Raw genomic sequence first — 9,344 nt, forward strand, 5'->3', positions numbered from 1 at the left:
CAACTATTTCGGTTTGGATTGGTTCGGTTTTGTCGGGTTTTTCGAGGTTTTCGGGGGTTTTTTTGTTACATGAATATTATTTCAATCTTACTTTGTTAAATTTTTGATAAATAAATGTATGTTTAGTAAAAAATGAAAAAATTGACAAACATGTGATCTGTTAACATATTCTTATGGGAAAATTTTCATAGTAACATATGATAGTTTTTTTTTTTTTTGAGTCGTCTGATAATAATTTTTCGTTGGTGTACACTTTCAAGGTTAACTGCATTTAATAATTAAACATAAAAATCAATATGATACATATATAATAATATGTTTTATTTAGTTTTAAATTATCGAAATACCTCTTCAAATTCAAAAAAGATATAAAAATTTAATAGATCTTGACATATGAATATGGAAGAACAAAGAGATTGACACATTTCACTAACATTTGATAATAAAGTGATCATACAACCCATTATTTTAAGTTAATAAAAATAGAGCACTTTATATTTAACTAAATATTACATCATAAGAGAATTGCAAATATTTCTAAATATTTTTTTTTACAGAAAATTCTATGAAAAGTCTTAAAAGTATATATAAAAATTATATATTTATATGCCGATTTAGTTCGGATTTCTTTACTCAATACCAAACCAAATCAAAACAAATCTAATCGAGTTTTTAATCGGTTTGGTTTGATTTTTTGATTTGGTGCGGTTTTCTGATTCGGTTTGTACACCCTTAGGTTTAACCATTCGGTATAAGTGGTGTATGGAGCATGTCAGCTAGGAGTTTAACCGAACCTATGATTTTTGACACAAAAAATATAAGTATAAATGTGAAAAATTATGAAAATTTTAAAATTGTTACATTTTGAACTCATAATTTTAGAAGTGTAATGATTTCAGTTGTAAAAATCTAAAAGTAGAACCAACAAATTAGAATCTAAGTCTGCCTTTTTCCTATGGCTGAGCTACAACCGACGAAGGCTATTCAACAGAGCACTGTTATATATATATATATATATATAAAAGTTAAATTTAACTTTTTATACCTATAAATTGAATATTCCCAAACACCTTTAGCATAATTCCGACTTTGCCACCGATCTACCCGTTATTGGAAGCAAGTGATTTATTTACAAGGTCATATTCACATTTTTATCTTTCCATATTATACCATCCTCAGTTAAATTTTAGGAGTTTGAAACAAGTTTAATTTCTAAAAGGGGCGGAGCTAGCCCTTCATATACGGGTTCAGATGAACTCAGTAATTTTTGTCCAAATCCTGTATTTATCTTTAAAAATATATTGAATTATTTACAAATTATTAATTTAGAACTCACTAACTCAAAAGAATTAGAATACTGAACTCATAAGTTTCAAATTTTGGCTCCGACTCTGATTTCTTATCCCCAAATGAAAAAAGTAGTAGCCGCCTACCTCGTGTGTAGGATTAGTGAGAGCTACTATTAATCATGTTCTAAAACATTATAACCAAGCGTGCGTAGGACCAACTTTGATTTAAAATTATTACATTATATGTGTATTTTTAGGGTAATCTTTATGTTATTACAATAGACTATTCAAGAATAAGACTTTTAAAGAACAAGATTAGCTTTTTAGATCATAAAGAAGGTTTATATACAATTAACTTTCTTTTTTAAGTTGTAATGGGGTTACAACACTATGCCTTTTTCAAATAATGGATTTTTTTATCTCGTAAAGGTCAACCCGGTGCATGAAGCATCCCGCATTGACGCAGGTTCGGCGAAGGGCTGCATCACAAGGGGATGTAATGTAAGCAACACAGCTTACCCTGATGCAAGCATCCGTAGTTGGTTCCACGGCTCGAACCCTTGACATATAGGTCACACTGAGATAACTTTACTGTTGTTCCAAATTCCCCTTCTATTTTCTTTTATTTTGTGATTTTTAGAATTGCTTAAAGAATATTTAGGATTTGTGGGGTTTAAAGTGTGATGATTAGAGCTCATGTGACAGAAAGAGTATACATTAGCTATCTAATACTAATTTATGTGATTAAGAGGTCCACATAGTGAACAAATAAATCATGTTTGTAGCCATGCATGAATGTTCCCTCTTATCAACAATCTTTTTGTCTCCCATTATTAATGTACATAAATAAGCAAGAAATTTTGATGATTAATTAAGAATTAAGAGAAGAAATCATTTTCTTTAAGAATTATTACTTTCAAGTACGATTAGCGCAAAGCCACAAAGCAAGGATTAAATCTAAGCAAAGATTAAGATTTAAGATATCTCTCTGAAGAAGCTTCTGATAAATTTCTTCATGATTACTTCGAGTTATTATTTCAATATAATTTTTTAAAAGGAAAATTGTAAAGATGGAGTAGTTATAAAGTAAAAAATCCCAAATAGTATTAATGAGACGAACTTTTAACCATAGAATTGAAGATTGTGATACACGTAAAGCCGAAATTAGCAAAACTCCATTCAGCTAAAAAATACACATGAATAAATAATTTCATGTTTACAAACAATTTAAATTTAATATTTAGCTAATGCATCAATTTTAATATATAATAACGTCTAACAATTTATTAAACGGATAATTTCAGAGACCTCCCTCCAGGTTTCGCCCTATCACACTGACCTCCCTTGTGGTTTACAATATTACGCCTACCTCCCTTATTTTGATTTTCTTATAACCATTCTTTAAACTCATTTAAAATAAATATAAATAAAATACAATTTGACAAATTTTCCTTTTTAATGTTAATTTCTTTCAATTAATTTTCTTAAAAATAAAAACGCATTTTCTTGAGTGGGAAGTCCTCTTCTCTGCAAACTTCCACGTTCTTATTCTTGTTCCTCTCCATTCATAAATGCAAATTCATCAGCCATCTCCCCTATTGACCATTCATTCAAGCTTAGATCTAATTTCTCTTTCAAATTTCACTAGATTTCGTTGTCCAAATGTTGAAAAACTCATTTTCCTTATACATACCCGTCTTTCATGAATGAAAAGCATATAGGATTCAAATTTGACGTCGTTAACCAGCAATTTTGGATGATTTTACTCTATTTGTTGAATCCTTTTTCTTCTCGGTGTGTGGATATCCTTACTAAAATCTTTTTTGGTCATTCTCATCAGCTTCCTCTTTAATTTGGGGAGTTGTTCTTATAAAATTTGACGTCGGTCGCCGGAAAATATTGGGTTGCCGTGAAAAATGAAGCCGCCGATGAACTAGTAAAGGTACAGAGAAGCTACTTGAGACCTTTCAGAAGTAACTAGTTTACTTTATTTAATGGGAAAGACACATGCATGCAGAATAATGATAAGCTTTACACACGTATCTATATTTAAATTAACTTATTGGTGTAGATTTATTTTTAAAGCGAGAGATTAATATAGCATGTATCCAGGAGACTAGATTGGGGGGGGGGGAGGTACGAAGGCTCGGGATGTTAATGAGTATAAGCTTTGGTATTCAAGGGGTGTTGGTGACAAGAACGGGGTAGGTATTTTAGTTGATAGGGATCTCAGGGAGTTAGTGGTGGATGTCCGAATGGTGAATGATAGGCTATTGATTATTAAGCTAGTGGTTAATGGATTCACTTTTAATGTGATTAGTGCCTATGCGCCTCAAGCGGGACTGTGTGAGGAGGTCAAAAGGTGCTTCTGGGAGGATTTGGATGAGATTGTGCATGGTATCCCGCAGTCCGAGAAGATTTTTATAGGGGTGACTTTAATGGTCATGTTGGGGAGACAGCTAGGGGCTGTGACGAGGTGCATGGCAGATTCGGGTTCGGGGTTAGGAACGAGGGCGGTACGTCGTTGTTGGAGTTTGCTAAAGATTTTGACTTGATGCTCGCTAACACGGGTTTTAAGAAGAGGGAGGAACACTTGGTTACTTTTCGGAATAGGGTTACCAAGACCCAGATTGATTTTCTTCTCCTCAGGAGAGGTGATAAGGGCCTTTGTACGGATTGCAAGGTTATCCCAAGTGAGTGTTTTGATAGGTTTAAGTTCAAGTTTCAATGATGACAATATTATCTTATGATATATTTGCAGGACTAACAAAAAAGAAAGAATGGAGATGCTCATCAAGAAGTGATTGCTACAGGATTCAAAATAGAAAATAATGATCAAGATTCGAATGATGATGATGTTGCTACATCAATAGTCAATCAAGAGAAGCAAATTTATTCGTCCTCAATCAAAGGAACTCAAATTGCCAATTATGGATACTCAAATCAAGAAGCTCGCCAGCAATTATTCTGTGTCCAAAATGAAGCTCACTCCAGGAGTAAATGGCTCCTTAATTCAAGTTGTGACAAGGAAAGTCACAATCGAATTCGGACTCTTCAAAGAGCAGGATTCGAAAAGGCACCCCTTGGGTCAAAACCCTTTTGCAAAGATCTCGTGCCTCTAATTTCGCTGAAAACTCAATGACTCTTTTTTCTCCTATAAGAAGGCCGATACTTTCAAAAAGAAGACTTGCGCAACTACATACATTGTATTCTAAGTCTGTCTACTTCTTAGTTCAAACACTGTAATCTTTAGTTATCAGTGTCTCACAAGATAGAAAGATCTAGAACACAAAAGAGAGTTGTGTCAATTACTCAGAACTCAAAGTGTGATACTGTTCGTTGGTGGTGAACGCGTTAAAACCATCTGTGTTGTAACATTTTTAAAGATCTTAAGGGAACCTTTGTGACCCAAGGGAAACTGGATATAAGTACCACAACGGTATCGAACCAGTATAAATCGCTGTGTGTTATTTATTCTTCTTTACTGCTTAGTTTCATTCTGCATTATGATCAGTCAACTAATACTTGTGTTAGTCGACTAATTTTTAAATAGTCAATAATTCACCCCCCCTCTTGTACGTTCAATTGGTATCAGAGCAAGGCTCATAATCTTGCATAACCGCTAGTGAGGAAAAGATCATGGGATCCAATATTATTGTTGGTGCTCTCTTTCAAGAAGAAACCTCTCAGGTTCGACCACCTTACTTCAACGGTCAACATTTCTCTTATTGGAAAGTTCGCATGGAAACGTATACTATGTCATATGACATCAAAGTATGACGTGTGATCAAAAAGGAAAATCTTCCAATTCCTCCCAAGAAGGATGCAAACGGTCAAGTCATCGTATCTACTGATCCTCTTGACTTGGATGATTACACTGATAAACAAGCTGTTGTCATCACTGTTAATGCAAAAGCAAACAATCTACTGTACAATGCTATCAGTGGAGTAGAATATGAAAAGATATCAAGTTGCAAAACTGTAAAAGAAATGTAGGACAAACTAGAAGTCACTTACGAAGGAACCAACAAAGTGAAAGAGACTAGGATAAACCTCTTGGTTCGGGACTATGAGTTATTTCAAATGAAGGATGGTGAATCTGTAGAAGAAATATTTTCCAGGTTTAGCAAAATACTTGGAGACCTCAAATCATTTGGAAGACCTATTAAAAGTGGCGATCTAGAAAGATCCTCAGAAGCTTACCTACAATTTGGCAGCCAAAGGTCATTACGTTGGAATGTCAAGATCTGGAGAAAATTTCTTATGATGAGCTCAGAGGTGGACAGACAAATTCAAGAGAAGAAGAAAACTGTTGCTTTCAAGGCAACTGTGGCTGAGCCAGAAAATGAAGAAGAAGAAGAAGAAGGAGGAGAACAAGATGAAAACATTGCAATGCTCTCTCAAGTCGTAACCAGCATGATAAGAAGAAACAGAAATAATAGAAGAGGGAAGTCCAACTTCGGGAAAGGAAGGATGAGCAATGAAGCTGATAAAAATGATGGAAGGTGTTACGAATGTGGAAAGTTTGGTCACATTCAAGCTGACTGTCCGGAATTAAAGAAGAAGCTTAGCAGAAGCATGCAAAAGAAGAAAGCTTTCGGGGCATGGAGTGATGAGGAAGAATCTGATCACGAGAAAATTGCTAACATATGTTTCATGGTTCTAAGTGACAAGGAAGATTCAAGAGAACTTGGACTAATGGCATACATCAACGATGAGGAAGACGACTCAAGAGAACCTTGTTCATTGTCAGATGAAGGAACTAGTGAGGTATGTACTCCTTTATGCCCTATTTGTTATGAACTTCAAGAATTTGTTGATATTTCTCTTGCAGACATAGAAAGAGTAGTAAATGCGCTTAGAAGAACCAAGAGAGAAAAAGAGAGAGAGAAGAAAGACTGGGCCTTGAAACTAGAAGTGTGTGAAATTGAGCGTGATATGCTTCAAGATGAAGTAAATGAACTTAAGCTTCAATTGAATGGCTTGCAAAAGACCACGAGTCTCAGTCCAGTCAAGACAATCAGAATGCTCATCACAAGAAGAAAATCGCTTGTTCCTTTTGTGGTAAAAATGGCCATAGTACTTACAATTGCAGGAACAGAATTAGAGCTGAAAGTAGTACTGGTAACTCTAACAACTCATCCTGCTCCTATTGTGGTAAAAGAGGCCACACCTCAAATTATTGCAGGTTCAAAAATAACAGGATATGGGTCTGGAGACCAAAATCTTCAAATCAAACTAACACTCAGCAGTCTAACCATTCAGGACCCAAGCAAGCTTGGGTACCTAAAAATGAGTAATTTTGTTTTGCAGGAACACCGCAAGAAGAATTGAAAAGGAAATTAGTATCTCGACAGCGCGTGTTCCAGACATATGACGGGTGACAAATAACTGTTCAAATCAGTCACCAAGCTAGATGGAGGAACAGTTACTTTTGGTGATAAATACAAAGGAAATGTTATTGGTGTTGGAAAAGTTCCTTTAAGCTCAACATGTGATGTAGATGAAGTCTACCTAGTTGATGAACTTGGCTATAATCTTCTCAGCATCAGTCAACTATGTGGCAACGATTATGAGGTTCGTTTTAAGAAACATGGTTGGTTTATAGAAGACGAATCAGGTAATATCATTCTCTCAGGTAATAGAGACAGAAATGTCTACATTATCAAGAACTTAGAAAACTTGGCCATGCAAGCATGCATACTATTCAAAACCTATCTAAACATGATCTTGTTATTGGACTCCCAAAATTAGATTTTTCGAAAGATCATATCTGTGATGCATGTCAACTAGAAAAACAAACTCGCTCATCTTTCAAAGTCAAAAACATTGTTTCTACCTCTAAACCTCTTCAATTGTTGCATATGGATTTATTTGGTCCTACTAGAACTGCTAGTATAGTAGGTAAGAAATATGCTTTTGTTAATGTAGATGATTTCTCTAGATTTACCTGGGTTATGTTTCTTAGTCATAAAGATGATGCTCTAAAGAATTTTGAAGTTTTCTGTAAGAAGGTTCAACGAGAAAAGAGATACAACATCTCTACTATCAGAAGTGATCATGGAGGAGAGTTTGAAAGTAGAGCTTTTGAAAATTAGTGCAACGATCAAGGAATCTCTCACAACTTCTCTTCACCAAGATCACCTCAGCAAAATGGAGTAGCAGAGCATAAAAACAGAACCTTGCAGGATATGGAAAGAACCATGATCGTGGAAAACTCTCAACCTCATCATTTTTGGGGCAGAGGCTGTGAGTATAGCATGTCATATCATCAACAGATGTCTGATTCGACCAATTCTCAAAAAGACTACTTATGAACTGTGGAATGGTAAGAAACCAAATATCAGCTATTTCCACCCCTTTGGATGCAAATGCTTCATCCATAACAATAGGAAGGATAATCTTGGTAAGTTTGATCCAAAGAGTAATGAAGGTATATTTCTTGGTTACTCTCCTTCAAGTAGAGCTTACAGAGTTTATAATAAGAGAACCTTATATATTAAAGAATCTATTCTTGTTGTTTTTGTTGATACTAACTCTCGCCCAAGGAATGAACATATTCCTGAAGATGAGGAAAATTCCTGTGCTCCTAAGTCAGTTATTATAGGTAAGGATCATCAAAATGAGTAAGCTAATCAACAGACTCAATCAGCTGAAGTACCACCAGAAGATATTGACCTACCCCAGCCAGATCAGTCGACTACCGAAGAAAGGGTGACTTCAGTAAATACTCCAAATGAATGGAAGAGTAAACCGGGATATCCTCACAAATTCATTATATGAGATCCACAGGAGGGAATAACTACAAGGAGATTTTAAAAGAACAAATCTCATGTAGCTCAGATTTCTCAAATTGAGCCCAAGAAAGTGGATGAAGCTCTAAAGGATTCTCATTAGATTAGTGCTATAAAAGAAGAATTAGACCAGTTTGAAAGAAATAAAGTATGAAAATTAGTTCCAAAGCCTCAAAACTCTTCTGTTATTGGAACTAAGTGGGTCTTCAGAAACAAATTGAATGAATCAGGTCAAGTTGTTCGAAATAAAGCAAGACTAGTGGCTCAAGGTTATTCTCAATAGGAAGGAATCGACTATGATGAAACCTTTGCGCATGTGGAAAGACTTGAATCCATTCAAATACTATTCGCCTTCGCTGCTCACAAAGGATTCAAATTATTTCAAATGGATGCTAAAAATGCGTTCCTAAATGGTTATATCTCTGAAGAAGTATATGTGAAGAAACCACCTGGCTTTGCAAATGCCACCTTTCCAAATCATGTATACAAGCTGACTAAAACCCTGTACGGTCTCAAACAAGCTCCTCGAGCATGGTATGAAAGGTTAAGTTCTTTCCTTCTAAATTAAGGTTTCAAACGAGGTAATATCGATACAACCCTTTTCATTAAGCAATCCAGTTCAGGTAATCTTATTACTCAAATTTATGTAGATGATATTATTTTTGGTAGCCCTAACTCTGTTCTTTGTGAAGAATTTGCTCTTTCCATGAAAGGAGAATTTGAAATGAGCATGATGGGAGAACTGACCTTCTTCCTTGGGCTTCAAATCAAGCAGTCCCCTAAAGGGATTTTCATTTGCCAAACCAAGTATACCAACGAGCTTATCAAAAAGTTTGGGATGGAAGATGCTAAGGCTATTGGTACTCCAATGAGTCCAACTACCGTGCTAGATGAAGCTAGCAATGGAAAACTGGTTGATGAAACCATGTATAGAAGGATGATTGGATCTCTATTATATTTAACTGCCAGTCGACCAAATATCATGTTCAGTGTATGCAAATGTGCTAGATTTCAGTCGGCTCCTAAAGAATCCCATTTCTCTGCTGTTAAATGAATTATTAGATATTTAATTGGTACATCTGAACTAGGACTATGGTATGATCACTCTAACAATTTCTCTCTAAGAGGCTTTTCAGATGCTGATTTTGCAGGAGACAAGATTGATAAGAAGAGTACCAGTGGGACATGTCAATTGTTAGGAAATGCATTAGTGTCTTGGCACAGCAAGAAACAAAATTGTGTTATACTATCAATGATTTAG

At 35.1% G+C, this 9,344-nt stretch overlaps 1 pseudogene; it reads left to right on the plus strand.

Annotated features, from left to right (window-relative positions):
• The first annotated feature begins 5,372 nt into the window (after positions 1–5,372).
• LOC104101271 (uncharacterized) lies at positions 5,373–9,344 on the plus strand (annotated as a pseudogene).

The sequence above is a fragment of the Nicotiana tomentosiformis genome, chromosome 11 (assembly GCF_000390325.3).
Source record: "Nicotiana tomentosiformis chromosome 11, ASM39032v3, whole genome shotgun sequence".
Classification (NCBI taxonomy): Eukaryota; Viridiplantae; Streptophyta; class Magnoliopsida; order Solanales; family Solanaceae; genus Nicotiana; species Nicotiana tomentosiformis.